The sequence below is a fragment of the Triticum aestivum genome, chromosome 7B (assembly GCF_018294505.1).
Source record: "Triticum aestivum cultivar Chinese Spring chromosome 7B, IWGSC CS RefSeq v2.1, whole genome shotgun sequence".
Taxonomy (NCBI): domain Eukaryota; kingdom Viridiplantae; phylum Streptophyta; class Magnoliopsida; order Poales; family Poaceae; genus Triticum; species Triticum aestivum.
In genome coordinates this window covers 367,199,743-367,220,863 of record NC_057813.1, presented here as the reverse complement: position 1 = coordinate 367,220,863, position 21,121 = coordinate 367,199,743, and the positions used below count along the sequence as shown (strand labels likewise).

At 44.2% G+C, this 21,121-nt stretch overlaps 1 long non-coding RNA gene across 2 annotated transcripts; it reads right to left on the bottom strand.

Moving 5' to 3' along the window:
• Positions 1 to 13,114: 13,114 nt before the first annotated feature.
• On the bottom strand, positions 13,115 to 17,087 carry LOC123156929 (uncharacterized). 2 transcript variants are annotated; one of them, XR_006478550.1, is made up of 4 exons: positions 16,334 to 17,087; positions 15,970 to 16,088; positions 13,968 to 15,462; positions 13,115 to 13,479 (listed from the first exon to the last, which is right to left on the bottom strand). It is a non-coding gene; the product is annotated as an uncharacterized lncRNA (long non-coding RNA). The 2 variants fall into 2 exon arrangements; XR_006478549.1 differs by having other exon boundaries at positions 13,115 to 15,462.
• Positions 17,088 to 21,121: the final 4,034 nt, after the last annotated feature.

Genomic DNA, 21,121 nt, shown 5'->3' with positions numbered 1-21,121 from the left:
TCTCGGAAGCCTTTAACATCACACGATAAAGTTTTTTGTCATGTGAGTTTTCAAAGTAATAAGTCCCATCATCACGCCTCCTTGCATGTGCCCGCAAGTAGTCTCTAGCACATTCGCCCCTGATTTCACTAAAGGCCAGTTTCCCACCCACAACTACTGCTTCTTTGTCCTCCTAATGTCGGGGAAACAACACCTATGGGATCCCGAGGATCCATTCTATGGTTGGCGGGGAGGAGGAATGCACAAAGAGCAGGTCTGGTGATCAGCACAAAGGATTTTTACCCAGGTTCAGGCCGCTGAGGAGCGTAAAACCCTAGTCCTGCTTTGAGTGTATATTTAGTGTCCTTGAACCTTGACTAGCTGCTACACATGCCTGGTCCACAAGTCTGAATCCTTCTCCAGTATGCCTTGGGCCTCCTTTTATACGTCCAAAGGGGTTGCCACAGTGGCACACATGAGGTGTAAAGTAGCTACAGTGTACATGCTTATCACTGATGTTGTAGGACAAACGCATTAAATGTGCTGCTTACATGCCCTCCAACTTTATCGGGGACAGTAATAGAGCCCGTCCCATCCGTCGCTGCCTCACCCTGTCTTGGCACGCATCCAGGCTGACTAGGCATGCAACGCCAAGCTGACTGGCTAGCCACTGCGCTGGAGCAGTGGTAGGATCTTTACGGAGATCTGCATGCCACCACGCAGGTGCTTGCCTAGTTGGCAGGTTGGTTGTTGTGCTGGAACGGCCGTGGGGTGGCAAAACTTTGTTGGGCGAGCCTTGCGACGGTTTCGCAGTTGTCCCCGGCAAGAGCCTTGCCGGGGTCCAGTAGTCGTCTTCGGCAAGAACCTTGCCGGGGGGCTTCGTCCTCTGGTCTCCACAAATATCTGCATGCCACCAGTCTTCACTAAGATCTGCATGCTACTACACATGCGCCCCCGAGTCTTGGCCTTGACGTTGTTGATGGTGTCGGAGCTCTTAGCCTCAAGGGTGGTGGCCTTGCTGGTGCTTCGTAAGCCGTCCCAACAAGGATCTTGCCGGGGCTATGCAAGCCGCCCCAGCAAGGATCTCGCCGGGGAAGGTCTAGCTTGTCTTCTGTTCTCTATTTACTGGCTTGAATACTTCCTTGGTCATCTTGTATTTTTCCTTCTACTGCCCCATCAAGCCTCGCCACGGGTGCGGCTACAACTGCCCATGCACAAGTAAGGGGTACAAAAGGGAACAGACTTATGTACACCGACAGGAGCACTCGGGCCTGGGCCATACACAAGTGCGAAGCGTCATTGGGCCAGGCCCAAAACACACGCGTGGCAGGGATTAACTGTTGTAATCTCCTCATTTGTTGTGCTCCCCCATGGTCCGCATTGAGTGCACGACTGGGGGTCGTGCGTGGAACGATTGCAGCACGCCTGTGACGCCTCACATCAAACAATAAAGACGTAGCCTGCGCCTTCCCCATAAAAATAGGAATCCACAGGGGCGCTGCTCATTTACCCTTCTTGCCTTTCCAAATCTAGGAACTGCCGCTTCCTTCTTCTTCCTCGAGCCCAAACCAGAGCCTTCGCCTCTGTCCGCCGCCGCATCGCTCCTCTACTCAACAAGGGGATGCCATCCTGGGATTTCAAGAATGCGGCAGACATTATAAGGCTATGCCCTGGACTGAACCACAATTTCTCGGTAATGAAGCATGCGTCCCTCTACCAAAAGCTATTTTAGCTCAAGGCCAACACGACCAGCAAAGCCGGCAAGACCAGCAAGGTCGACAAGCCATTCAGGTTGCCGATGGGGCTGGTCCCCTCTAGCAACAACTCCTGCCTGACCTCCATCATCACCATGATGCTGGTGTTCAACGCCCATGGCCTTGATCCGATCTGGGAAGCAGAAGCGGTGCTGGTGCAAGAATTCTTCGACAACTTGTTAGAGAAATTCGTCTGTGACGAGCCGCAGCTCATCCGCGCCACCACCAAAGAAGAGGTGGCGTACATCGCCAGCAGGGTGAAGGAGGCGACCCTTGCCGAGGAGGCCGGTAGCATCGGCACCATGGAGGATCGAGGCTCATGCGGAGAAAGAGTTTGCCGGGTGGAAGGAGTCTACTGGAAAGCACAGCGGCGCAGGCGCCAGGGTTCCTCCTGCTGAAGAGGCGGCCGAGGAGTTAACTGAGGAGGCAACCAATGTGGATGAGCCTTCAGCCCCAAAGAAGAAACGTGTCCTTCAGCGGGCCATCTCCGGCGAGCCAGTCAAGAGCTCCGGCAAGGGAGCGGCCCCGCACAGTGGCAAGAGGCACAGGTGCAACCCGTGCGTCATACAAGGAGCACGGCTGCGGTAGCGAAGGAAGCTGCGGCTGCTGCCTCCTCCTTGGCCAAGCGGCCCAGGTCTCCGTCTCCTCCTCCTTTAGTGGATACTTTGGCGGAGGTTGATTTCGACCTTGCTCCTTCAGCCCAAATAGGAAGAAGGGGCCAGAAGGAGAAGATGAGTAAGTATCTTGCCTCTTTACTCATCCCCTCATCCTCTGTTTTGGTTATTTTATTCTGACTTGATCTTGTCTTGATTTGTCTTTGCACTGATGCGGAGATGCTGGCCTAGAGGATGGCGAAGAGAGACAAGGCCTCGATGGGTGACGAGCCCCCGGCAAGCACCTCAAGTGTGCCTTTGACGATCACAATCAGCCCGGACGCGAGCCCTCAGCACAACCCCCAGCGTGAGTCCAATACTCATTTCCCACTGGCGAGCGTCGGAGTGTGCATCTTCAGCGCTAACCTCGGCAAGTTTGCAAGGGGAGAGTGGCAAGAGGATGAGCTGCTGAGGGCCACCACTGACACGCCATCCCCGTCAACTACGCCACCTAGGGGGGGGGGTCCCCAGCAAGGGCACCCACCAACGAGCCCACGCGCATGGAGGAAGAGACGGCGAGCACAGGCACCAGCGGCTCTATCCCGACAACAAGCATTGCCGGGGAGGGAACCACTCCTCCTTAGCTCATGATAGGTAAGCCGCCTGCCTCCTGTCCCTCGTCATCTTTTCCATGCGACTTTCTTTCTTTTTCTTTTTGCCTTTCTATGTTTCGACTTTGGTTTTGCCTCATTTTGACTTTTGGCTTTCAGATCCCCTCTCGATGGTCAAGATGGACGTCGAGGCCATCATTGAGGAGACCACCAAGGATGCTGCCGCTGAGGCCGCCAAGGTTGCTGCTGATGAAGTCGCCAAGGATGCACACAAAGAGGCTGCCAAGGGGTCTGCCATGATGCCAGCAAGGAGACCGTCGACCGTACTGACGGCAATTCTGCCGCAGGAGCGCCTGGCAATACATCAGTACCGGATCCCTCTTCTGCTGGGAAGAAGGTGGTTGATGATCAACCATCAACCTCTAAGGCCCCTACCCCGAGCAGATACCTGAAGTTGGGCGATGACCTGTTCGTCGGCATCCCAGGAACGGCAAGCACCGAAGCGCCAACCGAAGGAGAGGCTTTTGATGAAGAAATCCTTGCCGCTGCCAGGCTCCAGGTTGTTGATGAGCCGAGCACCGGCGGCAGTGGGTCCAAAGAAGATCAACTCCTCCAAGCCATGAGCGTCAGCTTCCAGAAGCTTCAGTTGCTTTGCCGTGCTCGCAAGGAGAAGCTGGACTCCAGGACGGCGGATGCAGATTTCCAGGAGCGCATCGCTTAGGTGTAGACCTGGTTCATCGAGGCCCAACAAGAGCTGAAGGCCATCCAGGAGAAAATGAGCAAGCGCTGGCAGGAGCTCCTCCTAAAGCAGGCTGACGTTGAGAAGGCCCAGGAGGTGGCTGCTGCACAGGCCGCCAAGGATGAAGCTGCCCAGAGGGAGCGTCGTGTTCTGCTCGATGCCCAAGAAGAAGACCTTGCCGCCAAGCTCCACGGCAAGGATGAAGAAATTGAAAAACTTGTCGCGTAGCGGACCCAGGAGCTGAAGTGGGAGCACAAGGACACACTTGATGCTCTGGTCCTGGACCATGCCGGCAAGTTGAAGGAGGCCATCAACGGTGCTGAGGCCGCGGAGGCCGCCAAGAACGAGCTCTCCAGCAAGGTGAAGAAGCTGGAGCTGGAGCTGGAGGAGTAAAAGAAAGAGGTCTCCACACTGAAGAGCAATAGAGACAAGACTTTCGACACCTTGGCGGAGCTACAGGTCACCGTATCCAACAAAACCAAACTACTCTCTGAAGCTAATGACTCCATTGCCGATATGAAGCTGGCCACTTTGGAGGAGACACTTGAGAATAGCAGGGCCCGTGAAAAGGCCCTGGCCAAGGACCTCGAGGATGAGAAGCTTCTGCTGAAGAGTGATGCCGCCACCCACAACGACTTTGTGGATGGCACCAAGATCTAGACCAACTGCCTCGCTGACGTTGCGGAGAGGCTCACCATGCAGCTGTCTATCATGGGTATGCTGAGCTTCAGGTTCTCCAAGGAAGAGAGGATGAGCCAGAGTGCCAGGCTGACCCTATTCTGTTAGTGCATCCTCAATGCCCTGGTGCTGCTCCACTCCAACCGAGCAACCCATATGGCCAACGAGGCCCGGAAGCTTTGCCGGGGCGTCCTCCTCAAAGTGCTCACCAAGGTGGCATACTAGAATCCCGACGCCGACTTCACCAACTTGCTCGAGAGCTTGCCAGAAGACACGGACCTCAAGGCGCTTGAAGAGCTTGTCGAGCCCATCGTCAGCAGGGTTGACGAAGTCAAGAGGTTGGAAGGCCAGCGTCGGGACTAGATGCTTCACTTCTCCTTGCCGCTGCGAACTTGTGCCCAAGATGATTCTGTCTTAAGTTAGAACCATGGCAAACACTGATGTAATATAACTTGCTATATTTTGGATTAAATGCATGCTATCTTCCTATTTGATTCCTCCTTGTACGTATTACACCCTACGCTTATTTGGAAAGGCTTGCCGGTGCGCGCACCCCTGCCGCGAGCGCATTGAGGAACAGATCCTTAGCAGCCTGCTGGGGGTTTCGCTACCGGCAAGACACCTTGCCGTCCTTGGCGCAACCACTTGAACTGCTGAGCGGACTCGAAATAGAACAAGGGCGCTACCAATTGCGGCAGGGTTCCTTCACGTGCATGTTTTTTGTACAAGAAACAAAAGCGTTCGAGGAAAATAGCCTTACCATTTTTTCCTTTAAAAAGGAAATCACTCAAGGTTTGGTGTGACTTAGCTTTTCACTATCGTGTTCTTTTCCACAAGGTGCTATCTTGAACGGTGCCTGTTGGTGCCCATATGGATCCCGAGGATCCCTTCTACGGTTGGCGGGGAGGAGGAATGCACAAAGAGCAGGTCTGGTGATCAGCACAAAGGATTTTTACCCAGGTTTGGGCCGCTGTGGAGCGTAAAACCCTAGTCCTGCGTTGAGTGTATATTTAGTGTTCTTGAACCTTGACTAGCTGCTATGCGTGCCTGGTCCAAAAGTCTGATTCTTCTCCAGTACGCCTTGGGCCTCCTTTTTACATCCAAAGGAGTTGCCACAGCGGCACACATGAGGTGTAAAGTAGCTACAGAGTACATGCTTATCACTGACTTTGTAGGACAAACACATTAAATGTGCTGCTTACGTGCCCTCCAACTTTATCGGGGATGGTAATAGAGCCCGTCCCGTCTGTCGCTGCCTCACCCCGTCTCGAAACGCATCCAGGCTGACAAGGCATGCAACACCAAGCTGGCTGGCTAGCCAATGCGCTGGAGCGGCGGCAGGATCTTCACGAAGATCCGCATGCCACCACACAGGTGCTTGCCTAGTTGGTAGGCTGGTTGCTATGCTGGAATGGCCGTGGGGTGGCGAAACCTTGTCGTGTGATCCTTGCGACGGTTCCTCAGTTGTCCCCGCCAAGAGCTTTGTCGGGGTCTCATAGTCGTCTCCGGCAAGAGCTTTGCCGGGGGTTTCGTCCTCTGGTCTCCACGAAGATCTGCATGCCACCAGTCTTCACTAAGATCTGCATGCTACTACGCATGCGCCCCCGAGTCTTGGCCTTGACATTGTTGATGGTGTTAGAGCTCTTAGCCTCAAGGGTGGTGGCCTTGCTGGTGCTTCACAAGTCGTCCCGGCAAGGATCTTGCTGGGGCTACGCAAGCTGCCCCGACATGGATCTCGCCGAGGAAGGTCTAGCTTGTCTTCTATTCCCTGTTTACTGGCTTGAATACTGCCTTGGTCGTCTTGTATTTTGCCTTCTACAACCCCATCAAGCCTCGCCACGGGTACGGCTACAATTGCCCATGCACAAGTAAGGGGTACAAAAGGGCCCAGACTTATGTACACCAACACCTGGTCCCATATTGGTTTCATGCCGTAGTATTCTGCCACACCAATATGGTGGGTGTGTGTTCCTCTTCTAAAGTTCCGATTGCTTGGCACTCTTCTTAGCAAACTCTGTAGTTGCCCCGACCCTTTTGAATTCTACCCAATCTACCTTTTTAATTTGGGGGTAAGCTAGGATTGGGTCCTTCCCTTCACTCAAGTACTTCTTGTACAACACGTGCTTCCAGTTTCTCCAGGCATCCCTAGCCTTCGTGAGTGTAGCGCGTTCCACCTGCATTCTCTACTTCTCTAGAATGTTGAAGTGATCCATGATCTCCCGGACTATCCTTTGCCATGTTTCTATGTCAGCCTTCCAAAACCCCAGCAGATTAATGTTGAGCCTTGCCCTGCCAACAAATCCACACACACTCCTGAACCTCGTGTGTGCTTTATCTGGTTTAGGTGGAGCCCAAAACTTTAAATCGATGTCGGTTACTTCATATAGACCTTTAGGATGGTGTGTGGGCTTCCTTGGAGCGTTCCTCCATATCCTGACCAGAAGTGAAATTGCTACAACTCTATCCCGTTCCAGATTACTTGATCCCTCACTATCTGCTGAAGACCTAGGGTTGTCGAAATCAGATGATGATACATCGCCTGAAGCATGAGTATTGTTTCTTCTTCCTTTCATCTACAGAGAACACATGCGAAACTCACGAAAGGAGGATAAGCATAAAGCTAACAACTTGGTATCAAGCTGTCTAAACATGTCATGCAATAATTTAAAAAAATGTATGGCTAATTTGTTAAGTTTGTGTTACTCGGGCGCCCATGATCTGTAAATCGACAGTAACTTACTAGAACAAATACAACTTCTATGTACTAGTTAGGAAGGTAAATAATGAACATATATATGCTCTTTGTTATTTTATAGCCAATTTGGGGACATACAAAATGAATAGGAAGAGGGATTATGAGGAAATATGCCTCACCGTGATGGAGAGTAGTAACTAACAGGTTTCTTAATGCAAACCCGACAGGACCACAGGAGAGGCGAGGGATACATGATCGATATGCCCGAGGGTGGCTGGAGAGCAAACAAAGATGGCGAGGCGCAGGCAGCCGCGTGTTGGGAACGGTAGTGGAGGTAGGGTTGATGCTGAAGAGCGGGCACACAGCCGGGTTGAGCACGCCGGCGCCGGAGAGGGTTCTGTTGTGGATCTGGGGGAGGGGGGAGCTGGCGATGGAGATTCGGTGGACTGATTGAGTGAAACGCGGCCGTCGATGGGGGGGTGTTGGTGGCCTAGGTGAAAAGGGTGAAAAAATATCCCCGTTCTCCGCGTGGAAAGGCCTATGCAAGCAGTTGCCTCTAAGTGCTCGTGTGCACAAATAGCATAATTTCATTTGAAAAAAAACGTGCTAATTTTGAAATGAAGACGCAAGTTCATCGTTTCGCCTCTAATTTTTCCCCATAGTAAGCAATCACCATTATACCACAAGTTTGATTTGCTGGCGCATTTCAGGTATCATGTGCTACATTTAAGCCATATTTGGCATATTCCGTGCACTTTGGCATATAAATCAATCCTAGCGGGAACTATATGTGCTGATGAAAGGGATGAGGATTGCCGCTCGATTTGGGAGGATCCAACGGTGCAGACGTACGATCTGTGGGGTTTGGGTTCTGGCCAATTAGAACGCACGACTCAGATCACGCGTGCAGCAGGGTGGCATCGGCCACGGTTTGGTAGGCACATGACTTTTGTGAGTGAACCATGTGCTATTTGAAAACATTTAGATATTTTTGTTTGACTGGAAACATGAGTTCAGCGTATCGCCTAGAATTTTTTTCCACGGTAAGAAATCACCATTGTACCCTATGGTTTGATTTTCTAGTGCATTTGAGATCTAGTTTGCTATATTTGAGTCATTTTTTGCATTTACCATGCATATATAGTTAACAAGATCATTTGTGTGTCGCTTTGCGAGTTTTCATTCATTGTCCGAGAAACGGGAAAAAATCCAAATAGTTCGGCTGCAGGGTGCGGCCAGAGGCGCATGCCTTGTTGGTATTTTAATTACAGGAAATGCATATAGAGTCCAAAAATAACGAAAATTGGTTTGTTACCGTGGCGTGCTCTCACGATCCCATGATTTTTTTTGGTAAAGTTTGGCACAAGTTTTGGTGCTCGCACCTTCCAAACCAGAGCATCTCACAAGAAGGATCATATTTTCCAAAAGGAGACGCGACACTTCGTACTCCAGTCCTCGGTGATTAAATCATTCCACCTTGATTTTTTTCACGGTAAAAAATCACGGATGTACCCTAGGTTTGATTTTCTTGCCCATTTCAGGTCTTGTCTGCTATATTTAAGTCATTTTTCTTGCATTTACCTTCCATTTAGTGCATATAAAATCAAAACTCTACTACAACTACATGTGGGTGTTAGTTAGCAAAGAAGGTGTACAAATCATTTGTGCGTCGCTTTGTTAGTTTTCATCTGTTGTCCGAGAAGCGGGGAGAAGTTTCAAACATTTTGGTCGCGAGGTGCGGCCACCGGCGTCGGCCTAGTTGGTATTTTAATTACAGGAAATTCAGATGGAGTCCGGACGTCATCAAAATCGGTGTGTGCCCGTGGCATGTTCTCATGACCCTAGGAAAAAAATTGGTAATGTGTGGCACAAGTTTTGATGACCGCTCCTTGGAAACTGGAGCATCTCACAAGAAGGATCATGGTTTCCAAAAGGAGACATGTTAATTCAAACTCCAGTGGCCGGTGACTTCATCGTTTGGCCTCATAAAAATTCCCACGGTACGCAACCATTATACCACGGGTTTGATTTTCTGGCGCATTTTAGGTATTATTTTCTATATTTAAGACATTTTTTGAATTTAACATGCGTTTTGTGCATATAAAGAAAATTACAACCGGAACTGCATTTGCTGTCAAAAGGTATGAGGATTGTCGTTTGATCTAGGAGCATTCAGCAGTGCAGACGTACGATTCATTTGGGTTGGGTTCTGGCCAATCAGAACGCATGACTCAGATCACGCGCACGGTTTGGACTCACAAATTCAGTACACGCGACAATTCTAAATTGAACAAATTAAGTTGCAGGATAGGCATAAAAACTAGTCTTACGACTTAATTCCTATGTACATGGGTGAACCGGGATCATTACGTTGGCCCCCAATGAACATGGGTTTTCTGATTATTTTACACTTCTTTGTTTGAGGGATGCGTGATCCCTTGGCTGGCAGCAAATTCATGGTACTTGTCCTCATCGGCAACATCCTCGACACCTAGTACCCTCCTCTTCCCATGTATCACTACATGGAAGTTCTTATGCAAGGGGTCTTCCGGATAGAAAATCTGGGTAGCATCACTGGCAAAAATGAACGAGTACGCGTGATATGCCATTGTTGTCCTGTTAACACATGTCTTCCTGTAATCATCAACCTTTACCTGACTAAGAGGTATCCATGTGCACCTGAATAATGCCACCTTAACTTTCACATAGTTAAGCTCCCAAATCTCTTTGATGGTTCCATAATATATGATACGTCTCCAACGTATCTATAACTTTTGCTTGTTCCATGTTGTTATATTATCATTCTTGGATGTTTTAAAATCATTTTATATCAACTTTATATCATTTTTTGGGAGCAACCTATTGACATAGTGCCTAGTGCCAATTCTTGTTCTTTTGCTTGTTTTTTACTTCACAGGAAATCAGTACCAAACGGAGTCCAAACGCAGCAAAACTTTTTGGAGAATTTTTCTAGACCAGAAGACACATGTTGGGCCAAAGAAGTACCAGAGGGGGGATCCGAGGGGAGCACAGGCCACTAGGGTGCGTATGGGGGCCCAGGCACGCCCTGGTGGGTTGTGCCCACCTCGATCGCGTCCTGCACCGCCTCTTTGCTCTATAAATAGCCCGAAAATCCAAAAACCCTAGGAGAGTTTACGAAACACAGTTCCAGCCGCCACAAGTTCCAGAACCACCAGATCCAATCTAGACACCATCACGGAGGGGTTCATCATCCTCATTGGTGCCTCTCCGATGATGCGTGAGTAGTTCATTGTAGACCTATGGGTCCGTAGGTAGTAGTTAGATGGCTTCCTCTCTCTCTCTCTCTCTTGATTCTCAATACAATGGTCTCTTGGAGATCTATTTGATGTAACTCTTTTTACCGTGTGTTTGTTGGGATCCGATGAACTTCGAGTTTATGATCAGATCTATTTTATCCATGAAAGTTATTTGAGTTTTGATCTCTTATATGCATGATTACTTATAGCCTCATATTTATTCTTCGAATCTTTGGTTTAGTTAGGCCGACTAGACCGATTTTTCTTGCCATGGGAAGAGGTGCTTTGTGATGGGTTCGGTTGTGCGGTGTTCTTTCCCAGTGACAGAAGGGGCAGCAAGACACGTATTGATCATTTCTATTAAGGATAACAAGATGGGGCCTATTCCTACATGAATAGATCTTGTCTACATCATGTCATCATTCTTATTGCATTACTTCATTTTTCCATGAACTTAATACACTAGATGCATGTTGGATAGCGGTCGATGTGTGGAGTAATAGTAGTAGATGCAGGCAGGAGTCGGTCTACTAATCTTGGATGTGATGCCTATATAATGATCATTGCCTGTATATCGTCATAATTATTTGAAGTTCTATCAATTGCCCAACAATAATTTGTTTACCTGCCGTATGCTATTTTCTCGAGAGAAGCCACTAGTGAAATCTACGGCCCCCGGGTCTATTCTTTCTCATATTTGCTTTCTGATCTTTTATTTGCCACTCATATTTCAGATCTATTATTCCAAAAATCCAAAAATACCTTGTTGCAATTTTTGTTATTTATTTTATTCCACGGTTCCACGAGATCTATTTATCCAATCTACTACAAACCAATCTATCTTTTACCCGAGAGGGATTCACAACCCCTCTTTCACATAGGGTTGCAAGTATTTGTTCTTTGTGTGCAGGTTGGTTGGTTCTCCTACTGGTTCGATAACCTTGGTCTCATCACTGAGGGAAATACCTATCGTAATTGTGCTGCATCATCCCTTCCTCTTCGGAGAAAATATTAACATGGACACGAGCCATCAAGAAAGGATTTATGGCGCCGTTGCCGGGGAGACATCATCAACATCTATCAGGTTCCTAATCACAAATCTTATCTCCTTGCAATTTACATTATTTGTCATTTTCCTCTCTTTTTCATCTCCCCCACTTCACAGAAATTTGTCGTTTTATTCGCCCTCTTTTTCATTTGTTGTTTTCTAGTTAGGTCTCTTCCTTGCTTGAACTTGTCATCATGAGTGATTTTGGTATGGCAGAAACAGATGATGGCCTAACTCCTAAAATTGGACGATCTGGCAATCTGGATGCTAAAAGTTTTGTTTTAGGGCAAGGGAATATTATGGGAAAAGAACATATTCAAGAATTTTTCAATCGTGTCAGAAATTTGACTCTTGATGATCCTCCTATACTTAAAAGAACTAAATCTTATGCGGAAGCTATTTCAGCACTAGTTTTGAAACTTGAAAAAAATAATCCATACCCACCCTACTTTGCAAAGATTGTTTTATGAGCTACCTGTTATAAATAATCCCAAAGCTAAAAGGTTGGCTACCCTTGTTCTTATGAATGAATTTGATTACATAATGCAGGAAGCTAGGGAATTTTTTGATTTTTATGGTATGAACCGTGAAAAACCAGTGATAGATGAGATCCTTTATAATAGTGATTATATGTTGAGGCACTTGCTTGGAAATAATCAAATTTATGAGAATCTTAAAAAGGAAATCCCCGTTTTAGATACAATCCAACATGTTTTCAATGATGTTAATCAACACTATTCGTGGATTGTTGCCGAAAATCAAAGGGGATATGATGATAAGCAACTTGATAGTGCTAAAATTAATATGGATAATGTGTTTCAAGTTATTTTTTGCAAAACCTCCTGACAAAAACACATCTAAGGAAAGTAAGAATAAGTACGACAACACTTGAATCTATGCTCTATGCTAGCTAGGGGCGTAAAACGATAGCTAAACCCGATGAAAAAGATAAACATAGACATGTGGTTGCCATGCCTGTTGTCTCAGTCAAAATAGGAGATCACTGTTATGATGGTTTATGTGATTTAGTGCTAGCATAAGTTCTATTCCTTTTACCTTATACCAAGAAATTATGAATGATATAGCACCCGCTGAAATAGAAGACATAGATGTTACTATTAAACTTGCTAATATAGGCACCATCACACCACTTGGGATTGTTAGAGATGTTGAAGTCTTGTGTGGGAAAATAAAATATCCTACTGATTTTTTAGTTCTTGGTTCCCCGTAAGATGACTTCTGTCCCATTATCTTTGATAGACCTTTATTGAACACCGTTAATGCTAAAATAGATTGCGATAAACAAACCATCGGTGGTAGTTTTGGTGATGAGTATCATGGGTTTAATTTTTCTAAATTTAGTAGAAAACATCATAAAAGAGATTTATCTAGTAAAGATGAAATAATTGGTCTTGCTTCTATTGCCATACCTCCTACTGATCCACTAGAACAATATTTGCTATACCACAAAAATGATATGCATATGCATGAAAGAAATGAGATAGATAAAATTTTCTTTGAATAATGACCTCTGCTTAAACACAATTTGCCTATTGAAACTCTAGGAGGTCCTCCACCCAAGGGTAATCATGTATTTGAATTAACACAATTGCCAGACACTTTGAAATATGCTTATCTTGATGAGAAAAAGATATATATTGTTATTATTAGTGCTAGCCTTTCAGAACATGCAGAAGAAAGATTATTGAAAATTCTGAAGAAGCACCGAGCTGCTATTGGATATACTCTTGATGATCTTACGGGCACTAGTCCCACTCTATGCCAGCATAAGATTAACTAGGAAAATGCCCGTGCGTTGCAACGGGATACAAATCCTAACACAACAGCCAGAGAAAATCTCAAACACGTACAGTTACAAACATATGGTCCTTAGTGAGTGCCGTTTGTGTCCGGCGAATCAGGCGTGTTGCACAAAGATCCTTCTTCATTAGGCACACACATCCTGCCATCTCTCGTTTGCTCTCATCCCGGCACATAACATTATCAGGCAAGAGTGTTAGACATTGGTGCCTAGAGAACAAAGTTCCACCCATCACTTCCAATCTGACGACTTGGATTTTGCCGTAGATATAATGAAGCAATCCTTACAAAGGTGACACCGAAGACCACATTAGCAAAATAACATTGTATTGTGCAAAGTCATACAAACTATATACCTTAAAAATAATTGAAAGAAATGAAATCTCAACTAAAAAACAAATATACAACACCTTAAAAGAAACAGTGGTAATCTCATGCAAAAATAAAAAAAAGAATGGTTAGGTAACAGAACCATATGATAACATGTGTGTATACGTAGAACAAGCATTTCTGGTTATATCTTGTCTTAGCTAGGCCTTGGCAATAATAATCCATGAAAAAAATGATCATCCATCATTATTTATTTCCCATGAAAAAGCTTAGATTATAATAATGGTTTAAAATTGATTAGAAATTAATTTGAGACTGTAATGTACATACAGAAAAATCCTTTTCTTATAATTGAAGCCTTGGCAATAATAATTCCACAAAGTGCATTGTCAACAAGAATAAGTAGGGGAAGAACCTAGGGAGAGAACAGTTAGTACGTACCATGCCGGACAGAGTAGTATAGTATCACCTATGTCTATGCCTTGTCTCCATTGTTTTACATACATGGGCAACTCTATATTGTCTCGGAATATTAATTATACCCAAGATCTGAGATCTGCACGGTGGCCTTCTTATTCTCTAAAATTGTTGCCTCTCTTCAGTTTCCCATGGATAATTGGGATCAATGCCTTGCCTCATTTCCCTGCTTTATCAATTGTTGATCAATGCCTCACTCCCTACTTATCAATTGCTCCGCTACCTATTTCATTTCTCAATCTATAAATCGGATGAACGTCTCATCCTCTGCTTTACAAATAGGTTCATGGTGTAAGTGATTCCTAACAAAAATGCTTGCATTACCGAACATATTTCATCTCATTACCAAGTGCTAGGTCAGACTGTCTTGTACAAAGTTTGCATGCTACTCTTTGGCTGTGTGTCTAAGTACAGATTAATTAGGTCATATCACTCAATAATCAAATATATTAGTGAAATATGTTGAATGGGAGAGAAGTACCACTAATCAAGGCACAGGAAAGGCTTGGACAACGACCTCCTTGACAAGAAATCAACACAGCAAAGCTTATGCAGGATCACCGCATCCGTGTGCCCGCTAATTGCAGCGTGCCCTTCGCTACAACGTACAGTGACCTCTAGGACACAGAGGGCTATCTCCCTATCTATATTGTCATAACTTTCAGATATCAAAATCCTTGAATAACATGAAGACATGACATCCAAGATAATCATTGAAAAAGTATTACTACGATCTTATTTGTGCATGTAGTAGTTTCTACATGAACCACATTTGACATGAGAATAACTATAGTAAAATTGTATATAAATCATCAAATGATTTTGTTTTTCTGATGAGGTCATTATTTAGACAGGAGAGCCTTGGTTTCAGACTCATGATGCAACCTCATAGCCATGTTATCCTACTTCTGAATTTATTGGACATACATATACTAAGTAGCTTCCCTGACCAAATCTTGACTTGAGGAAAGAGAGCATGCACATAGGTCATTATGCAAGAAAGCATCTGTAGAAGTACAGTACGCAAGCCATTGACCCTCATCAAGAGCAGCTACCTTAAAATATTTCATGGCCTTAGAAAAGAGATCACGCACACACCCCTCAGTATGCAGGAAATGCATAAAAATATAGCATGCAAGCAAATTTAGTATATGCACAAAATCAGTTTGTTCCACTTTCTTACTACAGCAGTAAATGAACCGACTTCTTCTTATAACCACCATCATTTTATGAATCTACCTCTTTGATTCATAGCCAATTATGGACATATCCATTACTTCAATATTTTTATCACAGATACATCATTTTCGAAACATTGATTAATGCAACATCAGAAAAGAGCATATGCTCATTACCGGTTGAACATGAGAATATATGTACAAAACACATGTATCATAAAGTCAGAACAATATACTCACTCATGTCAAATCATAAATATTGGTATTGGATCTCCCCCTGCCTACAAAATCAAATGAACTTGGATTAGAAAACTGATACTATTTAACGAATCAGCAAGCAGTCTAACTTCTGAGCATAAACCCATTACTACAACCTCATATGCTCACCAGATTGATAAAACTTTATAAATCGCATTAGAAAAGTCCCATGTTAATTTACCAGACAAGGAAAGAGGTCAAGAAAATGCAGGTTCTAACTAAATCATCAGCTCTCACTGGCTTATTATCCGCAACCTTACAAAATCCAAAACATTTCCAGTTCTATGTAAGCACATCAATCAAATGTTAGGCACTGCTAAGAAAGACTGCATGGTAATTACATGAAAGAATTAGCATAGTGGAAATTCAGGTAGCAAACTCAATTGAGAAAACTGAAGGGCATGGAAAAGCAATATTGTGACCCTTTTAGGCATCGACTTATTCAGAGCTTACAAAGCATATACTAAAGAACATACAAAATTAATTAATAGTTGATGACAGATGAAAATTGATGAGACTGTAGTATGTACCTCAGGTCAGAAGAAGTTCCGGCAGATGGTGGAGTACGTGCACACGGATTTCCGACGAAGTCGACGATGTGCAGGCACGACAATGTCGGAAACTTGCGGCATGGCAATGAGCGAAACAACTACAGAATATCCCATATAATTAGAAAACAAAATTATTTAACCTTGCAATTAGAAACAAAAGGTTTAGTGATGTATTTTCCCTTAATGACAGAGGAAATTATCTGGATACAAAATGAGTACTATTGACTGATGAGACTATATCAATAGTAGCAGCAATCAGTAGCAAAGCTACATCTATGTTCTCTATCTAAATGTGCATCAATCTATAGAATCATACACATCACAAGAAGCATCGTACATATACCTGAATGTCCTGCAATCAACATCCCTCTGTGCTCTCTCTATCTTGCATCTCTCTGCTCTCTCTCTCTTCCTGACCCATCTCTTTTTTCTCCACAAGACCAGATCAGTAGGCGTTCGAATCCATCTCTCTGATCTCCGTTCTCTGTTCTCTCTTCTCTGTTCTCTCTCTCTCTCTCTCTCTCTCTCTCTCTCTCTCTCTCTCTCTCTCTAGCAGGAATAGCCAGCAGTAGCTCCGGCAAGCCCACGTCGTAATCCCCCCCAGCAGCAGCGCCCAACATGCCCTCTACTCTCTCCCCAGAGTAGGGGCTCATCCCTTCGAGTGCCTCCCCATCTTTAGCCATGGAGGCAGGTCCATGGCGACTTCACATCTCCGTGAAGAAAACCCTTGACGACGGCGACCGTGGTGGATGGGGAACTCCCACCACGTGTTAGATCTCCTTCTGCAGCAAAGGATATGATGAGAAGGTGAGGTGTAGGGGTGGCGGATCCTGACCAGGAAGGAAGAGGGACGAATCTGGGGCCGCCGGAGACACGCCGGCGAAGCCCTACCCAAAACCCTAGCCATGGGGGTGGGGTTCCGGGTAGGCGGTAGAGGCCGGGAGCGGGGAATCTGGCTGGAGGGGAGGGAGGCGCGCATCGTGTGGAGCTCGGGGGCGTGCTGCGCAGTGCCGGAGCTTGCCGGAAGCTGCCGGCATGGGTGGTGGTGGCGGCGGCAAGGACTTGAGTGAGAGGGAGAGGAGGTGAGCCGATGCTCATCCTGTGATCTTTTTTTCTTTATATACAAATCTGCTTGCACTGCGGGTTGAATAATCCAAACGATAGGGTGTTTTGTGCAAAAACAAAGCGTTTTCTCTGATCCACTTAAACAGGGACTACGGGTTGAATTCTAGGAAAGAGAGAGGCTTTTCAGAAAAAGCGCGACGACGGTGAGCTGGCGAGCAGAAGCACTAGTTGCTTTATTATTAGGGAAAGATATGGAACCTGTTGCTAAACCCGTCGTTGATCATCAACGACGTTTGAATCCTAAAATGAAAGAAGCGGTAAGAACTGAAATATTAATGCTTTTGGAAGCAGGTATAATCTATCCCATAGCTAATAGTAGATGGGTAAGTCCTGTTCATTGTGTCCCTAAAAAAGAAGGTATTACTGTTGTTCCTAATGATAAAAATGAACTTATTCCACAAAGAATTATCACTGGCTATAAAATGGTAACTGATTTTAGAAAATTAAATAAAGCAACTAGAAAAGATCATTACCCTTTGCCTTTTATTGATCAAATGCTATAAAGATTATCTAAGCACACACACTTTTGCTTTCTTGATGCATATTCTGGTTTTTATCAAATACCCGTTCCACAACCTGATCAAGAGAAAACCACCTTTACATGCCCTTTTGGAACTTATTCTTTTAGACGTATGCCTTTTGGTTTGTGCAATGCACCTGCTACCTTTCAAAGATGTATGCCTGCTATATTCTCTGATTTTTGTAAAAAGATTGTTGAGGTGTTCTTGGATGACTTTTCCATTTACGGAACTTCTTTTGATGATTACTTAAGCAACCTTGATCGAGTTTTGCAGAGATGCAAGCAAACTAATCTTGTCTTGAATTAGGAGAAGTGACACTTTATGGTTAATGAAGGTATTGTCTTGGGACAGAAAATTTCTGAACGAGGTATTGAGGTGGATAAAGCTAGGGTTGATGCAATTGAGAAAATGACATGTGCTAAAGATATTAAAGGTAGTCGTAGTTTCCTCGGTCATGCTTGTTTCTATAGAAGGTTTATTGAAGACTTCTCTAAAATTTCTAGGCCTCTCACAAATATTTTATAAAAGGATGTTCCATTTGTTTTTGATGATGATTGTGTAGAAGCCTTTGAAAGACTTAAGAAATCCTTAACTACCACACCTATTGTTCAACCACCTGATTGGAACTTGCCTTTTGAAATTATGTGTGATGCTAGTGATTATGCTGTTGGTGATGTTCTAAGACAAAGAGTTGATAAGAAATTAAATGTTATACATTATGCTAGTAAAAATCTAGACAGTGCTCAATGAAACAATGCTACTACTAAAAAAAGAATTTTTACAGTTGTATTTGCTAGTGATAAATTCAGATCTTATAATGTTGATTCTAAAGTAATTGTGCACATAGATCATGCTGCTATAAAATATCTTATGGAAAAGAAAGATGCCAAGCCTAGACTCATTAGGTGGTTTCTCTTGTTACAAGAATTTCATTTTCATATTACTAATAGATAAGGAGCTGCAAACCCCGTAGCTGATAACTGGTCTAGGTTAGAAAATATTCTTGATGACCCACAACCTATTAATGATAGTTTTTCTAATAAGAAACTAGCTGCAATAAATGTTTCTCATAACACTCCTTGGTATGCCGACTATGCTAATTACATTGTTGCAAAATATATACCACCTAGTTTCACATACCAACAAAAGAAAAAATTCTTCTACAATTTAAGACATTACTTTTGGGATGACCCACATCTGTACAAAGAAGGAGTAGATTCCATTATTAGAAGTTGTGTACCTGAGCATGAACAGGAACAAATCCTACGGAAATGTCACTCCGAAACTTATGGAGGACATAATGCGGGAGGTAGAACTGCTCATAAGGTATTGCAATCTGGTTTTTATTGGCCTACTCTCTTCAATTCTTGTAAGTTTGTTTTATCTTGTGATGAATGTCAACGAATTGGTAATATTGGTAAGCGTCAGGAAATGCCTATGAATTATTCTCTTGCTGTTGAACCATTTGATGTTTGGGATTTTGATTACATGGGACCTTTTCCTACCTCTAATGGGTATACACATATTTTGGTTGCTGTTGATTATGTTACTAAGTGGGTAGAAGCTATTCGAACTAGTAGTGCTGATCACAACACCTCTATTAAAATGCTTAAACAAGTTATTTTCCCAAGGTTTGGAGTCCCTAGGTATTTAATGACTAATGGTGGTTCACACTTTATTCATGGTGCTTTTCATAAAATGCTTGCTAAGTATGATGTTAACCATAGAATTGCATCACCCTATCATCCTCACTCTAGTGGTCAAGTTGAACTTAGCAATAGAGAAATAAAATTAATTCTACAAAAACTATCAATAGGTCCTGAAAGGATTGGTTTAAGAAATTAAATGATGCACTTTGGGCTTACAAAACAGCTTATAAAAATCCTATGGGTATGTCTCCTTATAAAATGGTTTGTGGAAAAGCTTGTCATTTGCCTCTTGAGTTAGAACATACAACATATTGGGCAATTAAAGAACTCAACTATGATTTCAAACTTGCTGGTGAAAAGAGGTTATTGATATTAGCTCATTAGATGAATGGAGAGCCCAAGCTTATGAAAATGCCAAATTATTTAAAGAAAAAGGCTAAAAAATGGCATGATAAAAGAATCCAAAAGTGTGAGTTCAAAGTCGGTGAGTATGTCCTTTTATACAACACTTGTTTCGGATTCTTTGTAGGAAAACTTCTCTCCAAATGGGAAGGACCTTATGTTATCGAAGAAGTTTATCATTCTGGAGCTATCAAAATAAATAATGTCGAAGGTACTAACCCGAAGGTTGTCAACGGGAAAAGAATTAAACACTATATCTCAGGTAAGCCTATTAATGTTGAAAGCAATACTATTCAAACCATGACTCTGGAGGAACACATAAAAGAAACCTTCCGGAACACTCCGGAATCGTGAAAAAAGAGGAGGTACGTGCTACGGTAAGTAAAGGGACTATAAAAAATCTACAAAAATATTATTTATCAGTTATGGAATATAACAAAAATTAGGAAAATAAGAAACAACCAGGAAGGCAATCCTGGTGGGCACCAGACACCAGCGCACGCCTAGCTTGCCAGGCGCTCCCAGGTGGGTTGTGCCCACCTTGGGTACCATCTAGACTCCGTTTTCTCCCGTTTGCTTGTCTCCCATGATAAAAAATCTTTATATACCCCCCGAACCTATTTACCACCGTATCATGGAGAAATATTCTATTCTTCTCTCTTGCTATTTCTCTGAGATCCATCAAAGCCAGCATCATGTCTTCCCCCTCTTCCAACAATGGAGAAGACGATGCATGGTTCCTATAGGAGGAGCTAGAGGGAGAGGGAATTGAGGATGTTACCATGGAGGAAGATGAGGGGAACTTACTTTCACCCTCCAGCCTCCGAGAGAGGCACCATAGCCGGCATCTCCACTCGTCCTAATCCTCATCAGGCCATGAGACTAATGAATAGTCAAGAGAGACTTGAAGTGCAAGAAGAACTCCCTCCAAGGAGGCCTTTTACACAGGTTACATCAAAACAATTTTTACAATTTGATTCACAATTATGGGTTCGAGAATACTCCTCGTGTGCACCTACCGTCCAATTGGGACATACCTCGTCCAAGAGAAAGTGATGCATGAACAAACTCTTGGGGCCTGGAGAATAAACAAACTATGGTTGAAGTGGAGGAAAATATCGAACTACTTCATCGAGCCCTTCGAGAGATTCAACACTTGAGGGGGCTACTAATGAGTATATTGGGGAACATGAACTCATCACCACCACCACCTTCTTCATCACCAAAGGAGACTCGAGCATCGGGTATGGGCAATCCCCTTGGCTTGTGCCAATCTTGGGGGAGGTGCCCCGGTATTGTATCACCATCACTATCTTTTGCCTTTACAGATGTTAGTTCGATCCTTAGTTATCTTTTGATTTAGTTGAATAAAAATTTAGTTCAATCTCTCTTCGAGTGTTTGCTTAGTGATCTATCTATCCTTGTAATCGTGTG